This window comes from Carcharhinus amblyrhynchos, chromosome 4 (assembly GCF_965287045.1).
Source record: "Carcharhinus amblyrhynchos chromosome 4, sCarAmb.v2.hapA, whole genome shotgun sequence".
NCBI lineage: Eukaryota > Metazoa > Chordata > Chondrichthyes > Carcharhiniformes > Carcharhinidae > Carcharhinus > Carcharhinus amblyrhynchos.
In genome coordinates this window covers 41,853,115-41,872,319 of record NC_137327.1, presented here as the reverse complement: position 1 = coordinate 41,872,319, position 19,205 = coordinate 41,853,115, and positions in this window count along the sequence as shown.

Here is a 19,205-nt window from a genome sequence, read left to right as displayed (position 1 = left end):
AAATAGAACTTCATGACAGCGAGAGACTGATCATAGCACTGTTGGAAAACATAGCAGCTAGATGTGTTCGATATTTTCCCATGAACTTCATATTTAATGAACTTTAATTAAACTATCCATCCATGTTTGACAAGCCTTTGTTTACTTTGGACTTATTAACCCTGTTCCAATGTTGTGGTTTAGCATATCATTAGATACTTTCTGGCTCATAAAGGGCCAGAGGACTTATATTAAAACCAGTTCACAACTTCCTAAAAAAAAATCATTCAGAATGACAATCTAATGTTAAGTCAGAACAGAAATCGACGTTTCTTTCTGTGCGCCTGATAGCTAACATTTCAAATTTATGTGGCCATTAGTACACTGTGCGCTAGTAATATTAGGTTTTAATCTTTGCTTTGTTATGGTTTAGAGGATTCCTCCCACATTTTCAGGAAATTAGTATTTCTGAAAGCAAATGAACTAAAATCAGGAGAGACTGAGATTAGAATTTTTAAGCTGCTAACTGAACCATGTCCAGCACAATCAAAAAGCTAATTGTTGTGAATATTCTAAGACCGTACCGCTTGTGATGTGCTGCACATTTTATCAATTTCCTGGCATTAATGTGATGAATTTGCATACATAAGTATTGCAGTGGCAGTTATCTGCTGTAGTCGAGTGTTTGAATCGCAGCTGTTTTGTTCTGTCTGCCCTTCAACACATTGGATCAAATATCAGGCTAGAAGATAAGTTTTCTTTCAATTTTTTTTGGTCCCCAGAAGTAATTCCTCGAACAACTTCTTTTTTCCATAGATAAAGCCCTGCTTGGGCATGCGTTAAAATGTAGCTTGTAAGGTACCTGGTGTTGCTGGAGTCTAGATAAAGGAATCAAATTTTCAAGCAAGTCAGCACTCTAGCCATCCTGCATTAAGAAAAGCTCTGGTTGGCCTCAGGCATCAGTGTGCACAGGAGACAACTCTATGTATCATAAGGTGGTGAGTTTTGTGTGAGCACAGATGCATTTTGTTCTCCTATGAGGAAATGATGATTACATTATCAGAAACAAAGCTAAAATAACAGGGCATCTTGAATATTTTCTTGCGTCCCTTGTGCTTCCACTATTCCTACCACTTATCAAAGTTACAGGATTTTGCTTTGTAAGCTGTAGCTCAAAACTCGAGTGCAGCTTATTAATATGAAAGTAACAGGCTCCTGTTTATTACATGTAACAATGTAGAATATGACTGTTTAATATAAATCTGACATTTAAATTCCACTTAGTCCTCAGATATGAATGATTTAAATGAATAACAATTTACCCCAGAGTAAAGCTTCCCTCAGTCTGCATTTGAATGTATTGAAGTTTTTCAGGTAATCAGTTTTTTTTTCAGAGGAACCAAATTGTGAAGACATCTGTTATGTTATTAATTTCACATAAATCTTAAGCTCCTTGAGGCCCGAAATGAGGCTTCATTCAAGCTGAATTAATGAAACATGATTGTAAGTCCCTTGCATAGAAATGCTGTCATACAATATTGAGTTGCCTATAATCACTGAGTAATCTTATGGGCTGTCGAGGGAGCATTAGTTCAAATCCCTCCATAAAACAATCTCAGAAAAATATCCAAATCAAAATCTTAACTATATCCTGAAAGATTAATATCAGATAAAATTCTATGAAATAAATCATAGATTCCCGGGAAAGGATTCAGTGCTTCCTGTAAAAATGTATTGTGTAGTGTAATGGACGATATAATTTTTCTGTACACTACATCTAACCATACGTCATAAATGTACATAATTCATTGAAGTCTGCAACATTGTAAGGTTTTAATTTCTCATTTTAATATTGCTGTTTTGTTAACAGCATTGCATCATGTGGAAAAAGTTAAAAAAAATTCAATCTGTAATAAAATAAATGGCTTTAGGAGTTCATATGACAATCACGCCAGATTTATACTGTGAAAACAATTGCGACAATAAAATAGAAATATTTATTGCCTTTCAGCAGTTTTTGTAATGATGCATATGATCATCACTGTTATACAGCTTTCATGTTGTAATATGGTGCTTGATTGTCTAAAATGTGTTAATAGGTGACAAAGACAATTCATTTTTGAAAGAGTTAATGCTGCAGACTATCCCCAGACACTGTTTCAAAGGTTAGTACTGATCTGTATTTAGCTTTAGCCAATCAGACGTGGTCACTGGAGAGTCCGCAGACTGCAATAAAAGCTATCTGTGTGTATCCTCACTTTAGGTAATCCCTAGTCCCACAGGCATTATTGAATTTATAGAGGAGAGAGTGCTTCTTTAGTGTCGGTTTCGGATACTTGATTCTCATTCACCTCTGCAAATCCATGTCAAAATAAACTCAGACCTTTCAAGGCACCAGCTTTTGATGTGCATGCATATAAATGTGCAAAATCTGCCACACTTACAGGGGGAAGAATTAGCAGTGAACTGGCTTCTCTTTAACATGTTTTTTTAGGGGGGTATTGGATGGGTGGGGGGTGGGGGGCAGTGTACGATCTTGGGGATTTCATACTTAAACCAAATAATTTATTCAGGTCCATGCAGAGGAACATGATTTACTTTGGTGTAAGACTTGCAGTCGCAGCCTTATCAGTGGCAGTCCATATCTATTAAAAGAATTGCTGCAGGTGTTTCTCTTAAAAGCAAATAGTGGAATGTAATCATGTGTAATTTTTTACAATATATGTAGCTTTCTTTCACTTTCATCCTTCATTTGAAAAAGTAGCCACCTATGCCAATGTAATACAACATCCTCATGGTATGTTTTCGCCCAGTGTTTACTTATTGAACATTTTATACCACATACATACAATTCAGGATAGAAGGTAATTTATTCTATTCTGATGATTCTGCATCAAATCTCCACATTGGCAACTTTTACACTTAGCATTGCTAATGGTGCCAGTGGGGAATGGGGGAATGGGTTTTGTGTGGGGGAGAGTGGGAGAGGGAAGGGGAGCAAGCAGCTGGGGGGGAGTTGAGGGGTGGGGAAGGGAGGAGGGATAGAAAGGGCATGGTTGGGAGGAAACAGTGGGTGCAGATCTCCAGCCATTCTCCATCATGTCAAGGATTCTGGTTAGCCAAAGGCCATATAGACAGTCTCATCAAAAACAGGCAAGGGTTTCATTTACCACATGCTTGTGACCATAAAGAGTTTCTGTGATTTCTACATTGAATTCACTTTGCCTTGAGTTTACTTGTAAGAAATCAGCCAGGGAGATGGCATGATCTGGACCCACAGCAAGTGTTCATTGAATGGAAAACCCATCCATCTTTGAGAAGGACTATCTGATAATAATACTTACTTTTGGATCTGTGCGTTAGATATATTTTCAACTTTTAGATCAACAGGTTTGGCAGCCAAATGTTTGGTTCATTTTGAAAATGGGCATTCTGAAGCAGATCCTCTTTCTGTTCCTTAGAGAATGAGGGGAGGGATATGAGGCAAATCTTATATTGCATCCTGTCTTAACCTGATAGGCCATAATCAACAGACTGAAGCATAGCTACCTTCACAGGTTTGCTTCACTGGGATGCAATGACAGAATTGCCCTGTATCCCAAACGATAGGCTACCAGCCACTTCACCACTGCTATTGGAAATGATAGCAATTGAACTACTTGCCAATCCCAACTTTCTACTACTGCTGATCTCTGTGTTGCTATTCCTGTTTATCTTTGGTTGGCAGAGGCCATTGCACCAACACTGAAACCCCTATCAATCACTGTCTACATTTGCACAATTAATCAGCTATCCTGTCTGAGGAGAAGGTCACAGCCCAGGTCCTGTAAGACACAGATCTGTGCATTCTGTAGAGATTCAAAGACTGGTCTAATAGTCTAAGAGTTTTTGCTACCACACATTTCAAGGCTGATTACATACTTGTTATGCCATGCGTGAGAATTCTGTACAAATGTGTTGTGGAATCTTCCATATGAGGCGCTATGTGTACGGTGACCAAATTTACAATGAAAACCGGGACACCGCTGAGATAATGACCCACAACAAAAACTGATTTCCCTTTGCTGCTCCTCAGTTGCAGCACTGTCCCTGGTTTTATCGTTGCGCTACCAGAAACAAGTGAAGAGGCCATAAAGCACAGCCTTTTCTTTTTTTCAGAGTTGATTCACTGCCAAGTTCAGAGAAAACAATGACCTGCACTTGCAGAAATAACTCAGACAACTGCCTCTTGCTGTCCTGTTGCCCATTTTCTATCCATCTCAGCTAAAAGTGTTTTCCATGCATTATCCAGAAAAATAATTTTGTGCTGCAGGGCAATACAGAACACTGAACCCTCTATGGAGCAAAGTGACACAGTGTACCTGCTGTGGGGTAAAGTGGCAAATGTACCTGCTGTGGGGTAAAGTGACACACTGAGCCCACAGTGGGGTAAAGTGGCACAGTGTACCTGCTGTGGGATAAAGTGGCACAGTGTACTTGCTGTGGGGTAAAGTGACACACTGAGCCCACAGTGGGGTAAAGTGGCACAGTGTACCTGCTGTGGGATAAAGTGGCACAGTGTACCTGCTGTGGGGTAAAGTGACACACTGCACCCACTCTGGGGTAAAGTGGTACAGTGTACCTGCTTTGGGTAAAATGACACAGCGTACCTGCTGTGGGGCAAAGCGACACACCGTACCTGTTATGGGGTAAAGTGACACACTGTACCCACCATGGGGCAAGGTGGCACACTGCACCCACTGCAGGGTAAAGTGGCACACTGACCATAAGATGTGCTGGTTAGATGCATTTACCAAGTAAATTCTCCCTCGTGTATCTGAATGGGGATACGCTGGAGTGTGGCAATTAGGGGATTTTTGCAGTAACTTCATTGAAATGTTAATGTAAGCCTACTTGTGACATTAACAAATAAACTTTAAAACTTTAAAAATCCTTAGTCCCAGGCCACTACCATAACAGTAGCAGAGCAGGACTTCAACTTCACAGTACTGTTCATGATCCCTTCTGTTACACTGCTGATTATGGGAGTTGGCTGTCAGAAGGTTAATTGTCCAGATTACATTTGTCCTACTCTGTCGATTGGACATACGGGTGTAACTTTCCACATTATTGGATGGGTTCCCATGGTGCCACTGTATTGGAATAACTTGGCTAAACTAAGAGCAGAGATTGTCAGCATTACAATTCAAACTCTTTGATATTATTCTTTCTCAAGTATCGACCCTCTGAAACAGATAAAAGTTATTTCAACTGCCTTTATTTGAATCATATCCAAGTCTGAAACCTATATATATGTTATAAGTATGTATGGCAGATGGTACAATGTGAATTCAATAAAATCTGGAATTATATGTTTAATGATGACCATGAAACCATTGCTGATTGTCGTAAAAAACAATTTGATTCACTAATTTTTTTTGGGGAGGAAATATATCATCCTTACCTGGACTACATGTAATTCCAGACTCACAGCAATGTGATAGATTCTTAATTGACCCCAGGGATGGGCAATAAATGCTGGTCCAGCTATGCGTAATGTAAACAAAACAATTTTCTGTGAAAAAAGGCTTGTCTGTGCCTTTTTCTAGTCAGATGTGCTGCAAAAGAAAGTATAAAACAGTCTTGTTCTAAACTGAAGTTTTATTGAAAATCAAATGGATGATTTGAACCCCTATGGCTGATGAGGACTCAGCACGTCAGGGATCAAAATGCAGCCAGTATTTTGTCCTCTCACTCACACTCACCAATATTTTAATTTCTGGATTTCTGGGGACATGGGAGGTTCATGTGAGCTGCATCCCAAACACAATCACCTACCAACCCCTACAAACTCGCTCCGTTAAATAATTCCACTCTAAAACAAAGATTCACGGTCTTCCTGAAGAAATCCATCAATTACCATTCTGCCCACTTTGATCCCCTCTCGTCCCAGAGAAATGGAGTGGAAAGGTGTGGCCAAGGTCTTCACGCAATTTCTTCCAACTGTGGATTCATATCCTACAGTGGAAAATGCCTGCCCTAAATAAGTGATGGTATGGGCATCATGTATGTATCACGAAGGCAGGTACAACATTCAGGAAGCCAACTTTGATCACATTTATGAATTGTTATAAACTTTCACGCTGACTTCAGATTTTGCTGGCCTGGTGTTTCTCTGAAGGTTTCTCCTCACAATTATAATGAAGAGTGAAAAGACTAATATTTGGACAGGAAGTATTCTTTGGTCTTACAATTTGAAAAGGTGAGAGATATGGAAGAAACCAGATTCAATGGACTTAAAGATACACAGGAGATACGTTCCTGCACATAGATACTCACTCTGCTTTACAAACCCATATATTCTAGATATTTATGCCTGTCAAAGTCTCACTTTATATGCTCTGTCTGAGGCCAGAACTCTCCATTCACCTGACGAAGAGGCAGTCCCCTCGAAAGCTTGTGAGTATTATCAAATAAATCGGTTGGACTAAAACCTGGTGTTGTCAGACTTTTTACGAAGTCTCGGAAGACCATGCTTGTCCTAGGGGCCAACAGATTAATAAGTTATTGGAATGTGGCCAAAAGCCAAATTGCCTTGGGCATCCTGCCTAATTTGACCCAATCTGCTTTCGGTGGCTGGGTTGAAGGGAGAAAAGTGATTCAGGACACCAACAGAGTTACCTACACCTCTCGGGTATAATTCCATGGAACTTTTTACTCCCAACTAAACAGACGGACAAGGCCTCAGATTAATACCTCAGCTGGAAGACGACGCCTCAAGCAATGAAGTTTTTTCTCAGTGCTGCAGTAAGTTATCAGTCTAGGTTACGTGTTCTAGATCCAGAGTTTGAATTTGTGATCTTCTATGCCAGAAATGAGAGTGCTACTAACTGAGCCAAGCTAGCACTTGTACAAAGTGTGTTGCAAGATGTTGTATGGATATGTTTCCAGTTTTTATCTTCAATTTTTAAATTACAGTTTGTAGACTAGCCCATGGCACATCTTCTCCTTTTTAGCTCGAAAATGTTGGTGTGTAGGCCAAAGTTAGCTGGCATCCTTTCAACTCAAGGAGTTTAGCGGGAACAGCTGTCCAGCATGTTTTTAATCCTTTTGTGGTTCAAATGTCAGATTCACATCAGCAAAAATTCAAGAAGCATCATAAGAGGATTGAAGAAAAAGAACAACAGCAATAAATTGTATAGTTTCTCTTCATCCTCTGACCTTACTGAATATTACCAAATTATATTTCACTCAACCACAACTACAAACTATGCTCTTTAACTCAAGCTATAGACTGCTTATCACTATTGCGAGTTTTATTTTCTCAGATACACTGAGTTTTTTATAAATATGCACATATATATATTTCAATCCATCTACATACCACAATAATTTTATTCCTTTACCAAGTGCCTCCTTATAGATTAAATTAGGCCAACAACTCAGAATATCTAAACATCAAAACATTAGACATTTAAAGAAGAATTATTTAGTTTGAAGATTACATATTACTAATGCATAATTACTTTTTAAAATTTTTCATTGTTGTCATAGACTCCACATTGAATATAAATTCAACTCTTATTTTAAGAGATAGGCAGTAAAATCCAAAAGATGTTACAATGCTAGTGTATAGCTCCAGCATCAGGTTACCAATAAACAACTTTTACAACGAATATCTAAAACTTCAAAGTGGAATGATTGATATTTGGACATCGGAGGCATTGATATGTCGAAAGCATTAAAACTGATTTGCCAATTTATTGCAACTTACTAAGTAATTCAACTTAAAATTGCTTAGTTGGCCAAATTCAATTAATTTAGATTAAAATACGTATTGTAAACAGAGAAAAGTGTATGGTTTTAGTTGCTGAGATTGAACATATTTTGTCATATAGTTCCAAATATTATAGAAATTTCAAAAACTATTTCTACGCATGAAAATTGGATTACTTCAGCTTTTTTGAGTTGGTGAAGCTTCACCACAGAACATAATAAAGAAAAATGAATCCAGTTTGGGGGGGAAGACTGCTGTGCATCTTAAAATAAAAGATATGGTTAAGCTTATATAATGGTGGAATTGTTATGACAAGTGTAAAGTAAACCTGCCTTTGTATATTAAACTTGATAAAATTGTATAAGGCATCAAACTTAGGCAAACGTGTGAACTGGTCCTTAAATCTTAATTCTGTCAAATATGTTTCATTCGAGTTGGAAACAAGGAAAAATAAGCATCTCGTCTTTATTAAATTAAATATGTTTTACCACATTATTGAGTATGCTTTATTAGAAAGGTAATCTGTGTAACATTGGATACAGATGCATCTGGAGAACGATAAAAATGGTGAAATCCCTAAATGTTAAATGAAATTCTCTTTAAAATGTCTGTAGAATGCACATAGATATGAAAAGATAACAAAAAATATCAGCTATATGAAGCAGATGTTATTAAAGTTGACATCCCAAATACATCCAACAGGTAAAAAGTTGTTTTCTTCTATCTCTTTTCCAATTGATATTTCAGATATAAGATGTATATTGTTCATAGATGACTCTTCACTTTCTTGCTACTCTTTTTGGAATAGGGCAGAAGATGTGCTCAATTAAATTGAAACAATTTAAAAAATATATATTTAAAATTTAATTATATTTTAAAAAAAGGAAAGCACTGCATTTATACGGCACCTTTTACAACCTTGAGATATCCCAAAGTGCTTCTTTGCAGCTGATGGTCCCTTCATTCCAAGAATGTGCTTTTTCTCTGAAGTGCTCAGCGTATCCATCTTTAAGTAGGAAGCCAAAGCTGTACACAGACCAATGAAGTCTTCATTGTTTACAGGAAGTACAACAAAGTGCCTTGCTAGGCCGTTTCAGAGGGCAGGTGTGAGTCAACTATATTGAAGCATAGAATCCCTACAGTGCAGAAGGTGGCCATTCTGCCCATTGAATATGCATTGACCACAATCCCACCCAAGCCCTATCTCTACTGCTATGGCTCTGGAGCTACACGTAGGCTAGACCAGGTAAGGACGGCAAATTTCCTTCCCTAAAGGACATTAGTGAACCAAATGGGTTTCTGACAATCGACAATACTTTCACGGTCATCAGTAGACTCTTACTTCCAAATTTATTTTACTACATTCAAATTCCACCATCTGCCGTGACGGGATTCAAACCCATGTCCCCAGACCATTAGCTGAGTTTCCAGATTAGTAGTCTGGTGATAATACCACTAGGCCATCACCTCTGAGTTTTAGATAGGCTAAGCAATGGACAAATGTTAGAGGGAATTTGCCACTGCTAAGTGTAAGTGTACATGCGCATGGGACTAAATTGGCAAAAGATTTAGAAAAGAACCTGAGAATAATAATTAATTAAGTAGCTGTGTTCTTCTTCCCTTCCTTTGCCAATTTCTGGATGGAATAGAGATAGATAAGGGTATCAGCCCTTTCCATTTCCATGCCCTTCTGATTGCATGCCAACTAGGGTCATTTTATCTCCACATATATGGTGTGGATATTGAAATCCTATTCAGATGAAAGCGATAGGGTTCTGCATAAGAGATCATTAGCAAGATGAAAACACACTGAATTTGAGGTAACTTTGCAACAACAACCCTGGAATTCAGGTCAGTAATTAGCTGGGAAATATGTAGGATAGGGCTAAAGAATTTAAGATCATAAGAGCATATGATTGTAAGAAATAGGAGCAGGGGTAAGCCATTTGGCCTATTGAGCCTACTCCATTATTTGATAAGATCATGACTAATCCAATTGTGGCCTTAACTCCACTATCTTGCCTATAACTCATTTGTTGATCAAATATCTGTCCAACTCAACCATAAATATATTCAATGATCCAATCTCTACTGCCCTCTATAGAGGAGAATTTCAACGTTTCAATGATCCCCTGAGGGGAGAAATTCCTCCTTAGCTCCAACTTAAATGTGCTACCCCCATTTTTAAACTGTGCCTCCTTGTTCTAGATTCTGAAATGAGAGGAAATTTCCACACAGCAGCTACTGTCAAGCTGCTTTAGAACCTTATATGTTTCAATAAGATCATCTCTAATGAGCATATGTCTAACCTGCTCAGCCTTTCTTCAGATGACAATCCTTTCATTCCAAGAATGTACCTCTTCTCTGAAGTCCTCAGCATATTCATCTTTAAGCAGGAAGACCAAGCTGTACACAGTGCTCCATTAGTTTCACCAATGTCCTCTCCAGCTGTACAAAGACTTCCCAATTTATATTCCAACTCCATACAATAAAGGCCAACGTGGAAGTTCCTTCCTATTAACTTGCTGTACCTGCATGCTGACTTTTGGTGATTCATCAACAAGGACACCCAGATCCCTCTGTACTGCAGCATTCTGCAGTCTCTCTCAAGATAAATAACACTCTGCTTTTCTGTTCTTCCTGCCAAAGTGGACAACCTCACCTTTCCATGTACTTAATCTGCCATTTTGTTCCCATGTATTAACTGACTATCCCTTTACACACACTTTGGTCAGGACTTTCTAGTCTGCTTCTGCACATGTTTTCTGGTAGTGGAGGCAGCTCACCATTGCCTGTTGGTGGGATCTACCAATTCCACAGATATCTATTGTCTTTTGCCTGGCTTGCCTATCCTGCTTCTGAGGAACCTGCCGTGGGGATTTCCTTTGGCAGGACTGGGAGACCCGCTGGGGGGGAAGGGCAGGAAAAACCCATCCCTGGTATTCTCCTTAGAAGTGGCTTTCCTACCTATTTGTGTCCACAACACAATTGATTCCAATGCAGTCCGCTCCTTCATCCAAATCATTGATCGTAAATAGTTCTGGTAAAACCAAACTTCACTCATTACAGTTTGCCAAATTGTAAATAACCCTTTCACCCCAATTCTGTTTCTTGTTAGCTAGTATATCATTTATTCATGCTAATGTATCATCCCCAACACTGTAGTTCTTCTTTGTGCTATAACCTTTTAGGTTGCACTTTATCGAATGCTTTTTGAAATCCAAATACACTGCACCTACTGGTTCTCCTTTATTCACCCGGCATGTTACACTCTCAACGAACTCTAATTAATTTTCAAACATCATTTCCCTTTCAGAAAACTGTGTTCACTCTGCCTGATCGTGTTATAAATTTCTCAGTGTTCTGCTATCATAGTCTTTATAGTGGAATATGGCATTTTCCTAATGACAGATACTAGACGAACAGTAGTTTGCTGCTTTCTGTCTCTGTTTTTTCTTGAATAGAGGTAGTACATTTGTGGTTTCTCAATTGCTCGGGTCTTTCTAGAGTCCAGGAAATTTTGGAAGATTATGACCAATGCATCTATTATCTCTGCAGCTACTTATTCTCTGATTAGCAGGATGTGACAAAACAGTTTTCCTCAGCGATCTGTGCCAGACCCTCAGCTTTTCATCATATATATTAAAGAAGTGAAGCAATGGGGAATTGTATATCCAAGTTTGCAGATGATACTAAATAAGTTGTGTTGACAGGAACCATAGGTTGCAGAGGGGTGAAGACAGATTATGAATGCGAAGAACTATAGCAGATGGAGCTCAATTTTGGAAAATATAAAGCCATCCACTTTGTATGGCACTAAGACAAATTGGAGTATTTTCTTAATGGTGAGAGATGTGGAACTGTGGTGGAGCAAAGAGATTTAGATGTTTAAATCGCTAAGACTAGTGGACAGATACAAAAAGTAATCAAGAAGATTAAGTGATGAACTGATTCAAAGGTTGGGCAGACTCTTGGTCAAATCCTAACTCGATTATTGCATTCCACTTGACACATCAAACCTGAGAAATCAGGAAACATTTTCACACACAAGGGTTTAATGAAAATCTGGAATTCACTCCTGTGAGGCTGTGGATGCAAGCTCATTGACACTGCCAGGACGATTGATAAATTTATATTTATATTTATATTTTGTAAAGGCCAAGGCATATGGGGTAAAGGCAGAAAATGGAGTTAAGATGCAGACCAGCCATAGTTTAATGGAATGGCAGTGCAAGTTCACGGGGCTGAATGAAATTCTCTTGTTTCATCTATTCTGATGGCACGATATTTTCCTTAAGTTTGTGCAGTGATTTAAGCATCTTTAACATAAAATCAAGACTCCATCTTATACATTTTGTATTGTACAGAATAGCCATGATATAATTGAAATTATGATATAGATAGGGCAGCAAGGTGGCAGAGTGGTTACCACTGCTGCTCCACAATGCTATGTTGTCCACAACCTGGTGTTGTGAGACTTCTTACTGTGCTCCACAATGCCACAGACCCAGGTCCACTTTGGTGACATGTCAACATGGGTTTCCTCCAGATGCTCCAGTCTTCTTCCATAGTCCAAAGATGTGTAGATTAAGTGGATTGACCATGCTAAATTGCCCCTTCATGCCCAAAGTTGTGCAAATTAGGTGGATTAGTTGTAGTATACGCTCAGATTTACCGGAATAGGATGAATAGGCTTTGGGGAGTCAGGAGGTGATTTATCTGATAAAGAAAACTAAGCGCTGCTATATCCAGAACATTTATCTGGCTGGTTCACTTAAGATTCTGGCCAACAGTGACGTGAGGATATTGATGGTGGGGAGTTTGGTAATGGTAATGTCGCTGGATGCCAACTGAAGATGGTGACTTATAGATAGTCTTGTTGCTGATAGTCAGCACCTGGCACCTTTGTGGCAAGAACCTCATTTGTCAGTTATGAACCATTGCCTTCATACAGATACATTTGTTTCATTATCATTATCAAATGGAACGGAATACTGTGCAATCATCAGTCAAAATGCCCAGTCTCGATATTATGGAGGGTAAGACATTTATTGAAGCAACTAAAGATGGTTGGGCAGGAGAACACCCTATAGAATTGTTGCAGCGATGTCCAGGGCTGAGTTTATTGGCCTCTAAGAACCTTCCTTTTGTGCTTGGTATGTTCAAGCCATGGAGAGGGCCCGCTTCCCCTGATTCCCTTTGACTTCAGATTTACTAAGGCTCCTTGATGAATAATCAGTCAAATGTTGCCTTGATATCAAGGGAATTACGCTCATCTCACTCAGGAATTCAGCTGTTTTGCCCATGTTTGAACCAAGGCTGTAATGAAAGGAGCTGGAGACAAACATTCCCAGCAAAGCCTGAACTGAGCATCAGTGAGCAGCTTGTTGGTGAGTAAGTGGCACTTCAAAGCAAAGTTAAGGACACCCTCCATCATTTGCTGATCAGTGTAAGAAGTCTCACAACACTAGGTTAAAGTCCAACAGATTTCTTGGGTATCATGAGCTTTTGGAGCACTGCTCCTTCATCAGGTGGGAAAATGTGAAGCCATCCATTCTGATTCACACAAAGACAAATTGGAGTATTTTCATGGTGACTCACTGCTGTTTTGAGACTTCTTACTGTGCATCCCAGTCCAACGCAGGCATCACCACATCATTGCTAATCATTGCCAGTGGATTGATGAAGCAAGAATTGGTTAAGAACATAAGAACATAAGAAGTAGGAGCAGGAGTAGGCCATCTAGCCCTTCGAGCCTGCCCCGCCATTCAATAAGATCATGGCTGATCTGTCGTGGCTCAGTTCCACTTTCCCGCTTTCTCCCCATAACCCTTAATCCCCTTGTTTACCAAAAACCTATCTATCCGTGTCTTAAATATATTTAGCGAGGTGGCCTCCACCACTTCAACGGGCAGAGAATTCCAGAGATTCACCACCCTTTGAGTGAAGAAGTTCCTCCTCAACTCCGTTCTAAACTGCACCCCCCCCTTATCTTGAGGTTGTGTCCTCTAGTCCTGCTGTCCTTTCTGAGCGGGAAGAATCTCTCTACCTCGACCCTATCCATCCCTTTCATTATCTTATACGCAGCTATAAGATCCCCCCTCATCCTTCTAAACTCCAACGAGTACAGACCCAGTCTATTTAGTCTTTCTTCGTAGTCTAACCCCCACATCTCCGGTATCAGCCTAGTGAACCTCCTCTGCACTCCCTCCAAGGCCAAAATATCCTTGCGCAAGTGCGGCGACCAAAACTGCACCCAGTACTCCAGCTGCGGCCTCACCAGTACCCTGTACAGTTGCAGCAAGACCTCCCTACTTTTATATTCTATCCCTCTCGCTATAAAGGCCAGCATTCTATTTGCCTTCTTGATCACCTGCTGCACCTGCAAGCTGGGTTTTTGCGACTCATGCACAAGGACCCCCAGGTCCCTCTGCACCGTAGCATGCTGCAGCTTTTCGCCCTTTAAATAGTAATCCCTCCTACTATTATTCCTGCCAAAGTGGATAAAAGTGGTTGGGTTGGATTTGCCTTTTTTTGTGAATATTTTTCATTTTGGTGGGTGGTTAGAACAGCTTATCATTCATTATCTGCAGCACAAGTCTCCAGCAGTGGAGCCGGCCCATAGCCTTTGCTGTATCCAGTACTCTCAGTCATTTCTCGAATCCTGGGTTAATAAGGGTAAATTTATATGATTTATTTCAGTACATACCATTTTTTGCTGGTGCCTGTCTATGCGCTCCTTCAATATCATCAAGCCTAAGGATCTTGAAGATTTTCTTCACTTTTGGTTGAAATGACCATCTCTTCTGTGCAACCTGTAGTTCCTTCACTGTTTACTTCAAATGATCTTCCATTTAAGAGTCATCATTTCCTTTAATAAAAGTAACATGTACATGAGCAGACTGGTTTCAGTAAAATATCAAAAATACCGACAAATATAAAGGATATAATGCATATTGCAGAAAATGTACTTCGAAATCCACATCCAAAAATATCTATCTTGTCAATTTCTTTTAGAATTGTTTTAATTATTCTTTGCTCTGAAGGTTCTGAAATTCCTGAGCAGGGAAACTGCTCGGATTTATTATAAAGGATGTGGCAACAGGGCATTTGGGAAATCAGGATATCATTAAACAGAGTCAGCATAGCTTTATGAATGGGAAATCATTTTGACAAATTTATTAACATTTTTTGAGGGTGCGACTAGCAGGGTAGATAAGGACTAGCTAGTGCTTGCAGTGTATTTGGATTTTCTAAAGGCTTTTTCAGGATTAGTTGTAGTGGAGTTATGTTACTGAATTTGTATTCCAGAGGCCTTGACATGTGTTCAAATCCCAGTGGAACAGCTGGGAACTTTAAATAATTTGGAATAAAAAGTTAGTGAACATGAGATTGCTGGGCTGTTGTTTAAAAACCCATGTGATTCACTAGTGGCCTGTAGGGAAGGAAATCTGCCATTTCTTCCTAGTCCAGAAATGTGGTTGACTCGTAACTGCCTGAAATGGCCTGCCAAGTCATATAGTTCTATTCAACATGGTGGCTTATGATGGATGTGGGCCAAAAGTGTTGGTCTTACCAGAGGTGTCCAAATCCAGTTAATGAATAAATAAAAACTCAATGAGGTGTCACACAACAAAATGTTACAAAAAATTGAGGGTTATAGGGTGGCACGGTAACACAGTGGCTAGTGCTGCTGCCTCACAGTGCCAGGGACCTGTGTTCGATTTCAGCCTTGGGTGACTGTGTGGTGTTTGCACATCCTCCTCATGTCTGCATGGGTTTCCTCCAAGTGTTCCAGTTTTCTTCCACACTCTAAAGAAGTGCAGGTTAGAAAGATTGGCAATGCTAAATTAGCCCAAAGACATATAGGTTTTGGGGGATTAGCAACATAAATGCATGGGGTTACAGGGATAGGGCCGGGGGTGGATCTGGGTAAGATGCACTTTTTTTGAGTCAGTGCAGACTCATTGGGCCAAATGGCCTCCTTCAGTACTGTAAGGATTGCGTTTTATGCCATTTTTGCATGGATAAGTCGCACCCTCTCTGGCCCCACACCTTTGCCCCTTGGGCAGTGTTGGTTTGCCCATTGGGCACTCCAGGGTGCCAGGTTGGCAGTGCCCATGGGGCACACCCCCTTTACCCTGGCCCCCTTGGGAGGTGGGGGGGGACTTCAATGGCCTCCCTTCTTTCCAGCGGGGTTGGTTTGCCTGTTCCCTATTAGTAGAGAGCAGGAGTAAATCCGCCGGAGGGAACCACTTCCGGCTGTGGGGGGAAAGCCGGGAGAGGGGTGAGATGACACTAGTGGGCCTGGAGAATTCAGTCCCCGGCTAGCTAATCATATGGAAATTCACATTTTTATATTGAAATCAGCTCCATGCCAATTTCTGTCACAGAGCTAATGACGCTGAAAATCTTGGTCATAAAAATGCATGGAAACTGTATCACTCAGCAGGAATCCAGCGATAAAACCCCTGCTAATGTCTTCTGGCCCACTGAACTACTTGAGCAGCCCAACTGGCTGGGGGAATCGGAACCAGAATATTTTTAAAAGCTGAGGGACTAATAAAAACTGGTATCTAGAGGGGTTTGATACCTTACTACATCAATCACAGAAAACTAACATGTAGATGCAGCAAGCAATCTGGAAACCATATAACATATTAGCCTTTATTGCAAGGGGTTGGGGCATTACAGCCAGGAAATCTTGCAACAAGTATTTGGGGCTTTGTGTACGGTTTTGGCCTTCTTATTTAAGGAGGATATACTTACTTTCAAGGGGCTGCAATGAAACTTCACTTGATTGATTCCTGGGATGAATGGACTGGTCTATTAGAAAGAACAAAACAATATTCTTACTTTTCCATTTTACTGATGTCCCATTTTAAAGCACACAAGACCAGTTCAGACCAGTATTCTTATTTCCCACTATACTGGTGTCCCATTTCAAAGTATACAAGACCAGTTAAGACCAGTATTCTTATTCCTCCAATTTACTGATATTCCATTTTAGAGTTTACAAGGCCAGTTCAGATCAGTATTCTTATTTTACTGCTTTTCCTTTCTGCTGCTGAGCAGAAACTCATTGGAGTTTAGAGGAATGAGAGGTGATCTCACTGAAGTGAATACAGTACTAAGAGGGCTTGAAAATGTTGATGATGAGATGTTGTTTCCACCGATTGGAGTAGGAGTCATTGCCTCAGGATAAGGAGCAGGACATTTAGGATGAGGAGAAATTTCTTCACTCAGAAGATTGAGAATCTAATTTGGAATTCTCTATCCCAAAGGAGTGTGGATGCTTAGGAGTTGAGCACATTCCAGACTGGGAATGATAGATCTTTGGGCATTATGGGAATCAAGGGCTATGGAGAAAGTGCGGGACAGAGGAGTTGATCTTGGAGTTTAGCTGGAGTCTTACTGAATGGCAGAGGAGGCAACATGGTCTATTCCTGTTCTTGTTCCTTACCCTTCCAGGACTTTGTCTATTGGACTCCCAGGTTTACTGCTTGGTCTGTTATGTTTGGCCACATTCTGACTCTGTTGTCTAATCATTCTCTGCCCTATGCCATTGAAAGGATAATTGCTTTGCTTGATCACATCATCAGCTTTCACCATCATACTCTATTCAGTAAGCCATTCTTTTACAAATTGGATGGCTAGCATTGTAGCAGGTTTTGGCTCACTCTCCTGCACGTCACGGTTAACTCATAGAGCTTTTCATTTCTTTTTACCCATTAGATGGCTTGATAATTGACCAAAAAGCGGGAAAACAGCAGTATTACAAGTGCATTGTTATTAACCAGTTTTTTGTTATTCCAGCTATTGAATTCCATTTGATTAAATTAACTGCAAGAAAATTGTTACAGTGTCACCATTTTGATTGGCAGCCCTTAACAGGAGAAAAGAAGATATCAACTATTTCTTACCTATAGAACAAAGTATGTTCTACAGTTCTATGGAGAAATTTGAACACACTGGCATATATTGAAAATCATTATTAACTGTTCACAAAATTGATTCAGTCTCAACTTTCTTCTGCCCAAGGCTGTTTTACTCTATGTGAAAGCTATGAAATTGCTTAAATGTTTTCTTCTGGCAGTTTCTCTGCAACCATTTAAGTTGTTGGTGTGAGGTAGAGTTTCACCACACAGTTTTAATAAAGTTCTCCATTTGAGTTAGCAGTTCAAATAACCTTGTTGTTTGATGTGAATTATTAGAAGACAAGGTCAGACCTGATGTTATCACCAGTTTCAGTAGAAGAGTTCAAGGTTCAGGTGGTGATGGTTCAGGTATCTGAAACAAAGACTTGGAATTAATGCAGACTTTTAAACGATTTATTCAGGAAAAGGTCACAATGTTGAGTCCTCTCTTGTTGGGTATTAAAAAAGGAAAAAGGCTTTAAACTATTATATCTAACTCAACATACATGAGGCTCAGGGTGATGCCTGAGATAAACGTAAGAGTTAAATGTCCTTACCAAATGTATTTCAATTTAAAAAATGAAAATTAAAACGATTATCTGAATATTTTAATAGATAGATCTTAAGATTATATTGTGCAACAGTGTTAACCTGCTTTACATAAATGAGTTAGTACCGCTTCTAAAATAATGAAAAGAACAATTTCAGACAAATGCATTAAAGTGGTTATATTCCACCGTGTGCAATAATTACAGACTGACATGCAGAGTATTCATCTTAAATTCATAAGAAAGAAAAATCAATGAGAATTAAAGATGTGAATAATACATTACAGGTTGTGACATGTCTCCAGTTATCCTATAATCTTTACCAAATGCACTGCGGAGTTTTGACATTTGAGTTTTTCCCATTTGGTTCTGAACTTTGTTGCAGGTAGGAAGGACATTTAGCCCATTGAATTTTGCCATGAAGCTTCACATCACTTGACAGTCAGTTAATTAACATACCAAGCCAGGGCACAGAGATTCACGACCTTACTATCCGGCTCTCGGCTTTGCCAGCTCCTGTAGCTTTGTCATTCTTCTGCTCGGCTTTTCCCCCATACACCATGTCACTGTTACAGGTTAGTCTTTTATCCACTGAATCCTTTCAAGTTATTCCCTCTTCAGTCATATTGGTCAAGCACATCCATAGGAAAAGAGAGATGTATTAGAACATTTAAAAAAAGGACTGAAGTGAATTTGAATTGAACTCAGAAATCATGATATCCCTGAGATCTTACTTGGAAAGGTTAAGGATGGCATCATAAATTGCAAAAAGCCCAGTTTTATTGTTCTGTCTTAACTTTGAGCCTTCACTGTACATAGGGTTGGAGATCATTGAGTGTGCTTGGTCTTCAACTTCCCTAGTCCAGGGCATGAGAGCTTTGGTAAGACTCCTTCTCCTGATTATTATTCTCCTACTGTTAATGTGTGGTGTCGATAACTGACAAAGATAGCGTTAGGCTTGCCTGGGATGGCTACCACAGTTAAGTAGCTCATAGACAATTGTTG